Here is a 2,734-nt window from a genome sequence, read left to right as displayed (position 1 = left end):
TGCTTGATTCCTGGGCCCAGAATCAGTGTTCCACAGCATGAGCCTGCCCCAGTAACACCATGATCTCCAAATTGCCGGGGACCGCAGTTTTAGAGAAATCTCTGTTAATGTCCTCATCACCGCACCTCCTCACCTGGTTTTTCAGGTGCTGGTTCTGCAGAAACTGCACAATAATGCGCGAGGTGTTTACAATGGTCATAACTGCTGCGGTGAGCTGAACGGGCTCCATGCTTGCTGTGCTATGGCGTCTGCTCGGGCAATCCAGGGAAAAGGGGGCGAAATGATTGTCTGCTGTTGCTTTCACGGAGGGAGGGAGGGAGGGTTAACTGACGACATTTACCCATAACCACCCAAGACAAATTTTTGGCCCCATCAGGCATTGAGAGCTCGGCCCAGAATTCCAATGAGCAGCGGGGACTGCGGGAACTGTGGGATAGCTACCCACGGTGCACCGCTCGGAATGCCTATGCTTGCCATGGTACTGTGGATGCACACCGCTGAATTAATGTGCTTAGTGTGGACGCATGCACTCAACTTTATACACTCTGTTCCCAAAAATTGACTTCTGTAAAATCGGAGTACTTTCGTAGTGTAGACATGGCCTTAGGTCTTCTCTTCACTACAGTGAAGTCGAATTATACCTCAAGTGCTGTCCCTATCTCAAGTCCTGTGCACATACAAAACTCCTTAACACGAGTATGATTATGCTTTTAACTCAAGTTGGCTGGCCCATCAAGGGGTATAGGTTAAACCCGGAGTCAGCGCAATGCACCAGCTGCTAACAGGACTACTCTGTGCAGCTCATGTTTTATTTTTCAATGTGATGACTCATGCCTGAGGTAAGCTAACTCAAGGGGAGTTAAGTGTAGATAACTTGAGTAAGATTTAGTTTAGTTCATAACTCATTATACTTCATGGGCCAGATCCTCAGCTGAGGTAAATCGAAGTCAATAGAGTTATGTTGATTTATACCAGCTAGGGTGATCACCTGTCCCTAATTGGGCAGGACAGTCCTGAAATGTACATTTCAAGTCCCAGTCCCAGGCTGAATGACAATTTGTCCCAAATTCCCGGCAGCACCGTTCCGCGCCTGCCTGAGGTTCAGTGGTGGTGCCAGCCTCTTCCCGGTGGGGGGTGGGGCTGAGGAGGGCCTTAGCCCCTCCCATGCCATGAGGCCCCTCCCTCTGCTTCTCCTCTTTCCCTGAGGCCCCACCCCTAGCCAGGCCAGAAACTGTAGCCGGGCAGAAGTTAGAGCCACCCAGGGATCCTAGGCTGCGGTGGAAAGCCCCAGACCTTCCACCTGCCCTGGGTGGCACACCCCAGGGGGCAGGGACACGGGCCAGGGGCTGCTCTTGGGCAGGTGGAGGGTCTGGGGCTCCCCACAGCAGCCCAGGCTCCATGGGTGGCTCTTACCACTGCCTGGCTTCAGCTTCTGGCCTGGCCAGGGGGCTGGGCCTCAGGGGGAAGAGGAGAAGCAAGGGGAAGGGCCATTGAGGGGGCGGGGCTCCTGCATGTGTCCCATTTTTGCATTTTGAAAAGGTGCTCACCCTAATATTACCAGTTGAGGTCTGTCTCTGTTATCTCTGTGGGTCTGGCCTCAGCTGTAAGTTCTGTTCATATTCTCCTGGACACCAAACAGACTATGGCCTACTTTTTTGAAAGTGGCCTCTGATTTTGGGAGATTCAATTCAATTTTCAGGACCCCAACCTAAGCCATTTTCCAAAATCAGCAGCCACTTTTGAAAATGTAGGGTTATCACTAAAAATTTAAACAACGAGGAGTCCTTGTGGCACCTTAGAGACTAACAAATTTATGTGGGCATAAGCTTTCATGGGCTAAAACCCACTTCATCAGATGCAGGGAGTGAGAAATACAGTAGGCAGGTATAAATATTACAGCACATGAAAAGATGGGAGTTGCCTTACCAAGTGGGGGGATCAGTGCTAACAAGGCCAATTCAAACAGGGTGGATGTAGCCTATTATTTAATTTATTTTATGGTTTGTTTATTTATTATTTTATTATATTTATTAAGTGTCCTCGTTAGCACTGCTCCCCCCCTTGGTAAGGTAACTCCCATCTTTTCATGTGCTGTAATATATATACCTGCCTACGATATTTTCCACTCCATGCATCTGATGAAGTGGGTTTTAGACTATGAAAGCTTATGCACAAATAAATTTGTTAGTCTCTAAGGTGCCATGAGGACGCCTCGTTGTTTTTGCTGATACTGACTAACATGGCTACCCCTCTGAAACCTGTCACTAAAAACTTAATGACTTAATGAAAAGGCAGCATTGCCCAGTGAACTCCAGATCACCAACATCATTTATGATCACATCTTTAGGGAACTTTAAACTGCTATATCATTTTAAAAATTATTAAAACTTTGCATGAACCTATAATTTAAAGATTGCAAGGTACTTTACACATTAATTAAACCTTAGTCATATCCTTGAGAGGTAGGCAAGTGCTGTATTATTATCCCCATTTTACATGTTGGTAAAGATGTTATACCAATAAAATAAAAACCAGCAGGATCTTATTAACGGGGAAAAGGCAAATGCCACATTTATTGTGAATACAGAAAGAATCATAGTAAGCAGTTATAGCTATAACATTCCATTCAATTTCCTATTTATTCACACATTCATTCATACACACACACACACACAGGTTCTGCAAGGTTGTTATCATAGTTACCAGCCTTAGAGTTGCTCATGCCAAGCCACTG

The sequence above is a fragment of the Lepidochelys kempii genome, chromosome 1 (genome assembly GCF_965140285.1).
Source record: "Lepidochelys kempii isolate rLepKem1 chromosome 1, rLepKem1.hap1, whole genome shotgun sequence".
In the NCBI taxonomy this organism is placed as follows: Eukaryota; Metazoa; Chordata; order Testudines; family Cheloniidae; genus Lepidochelys; species Lepidochelys kempii.
The sequence above is the reverse complement of the archived record's forward strand: the minus strand, read 5'-3'. Positions refer to the sequence as shown.